This window comes from Notothenia coriiceps, unplaced genomic scaffold, assembly GCF_000735185.1.
Source record: "Notothenia coriiceps isolate Sejong01 unplaced genomic scaffold, NC01 NC01_scaffold00016821, whole genome shotgun sequence".
NCBI classification, from domain to species: domain Eukaryota; kingdom Metazoa; phylum Chordata; class Actinopteri; order Perciformes; family Nototheniidae; genus Notothenia; species Notothenia coriiceps.
In genome coordinates, this window is record NW_011349522.1 from 221,438 (window position 1) to 221,689 (window position 252).

The following is a 252-nucleotide window of genomic DNA, read 5'->3' on the forward strand; positions in this document are numbered from 1 at the left end:
TGTGCTTATTTACTAAATGTCTAAAGTACTCTCCTTTAACTGTGTACATACATGTGGATGTGCATAACAACATGAACATGTTTTCCTTCTGGTCATTCATTTTGATTTAATAAGAACAAAAAAAGTAACGGAGTTACAGTAATATATTACTTTTTGCTGTAACGAAGTAATGTAACGCATTACTAATGAAATTTGGGTAATATATTACCCGTTACAATTCTCAGTAACGCAGTTACACAACACATTTTAACC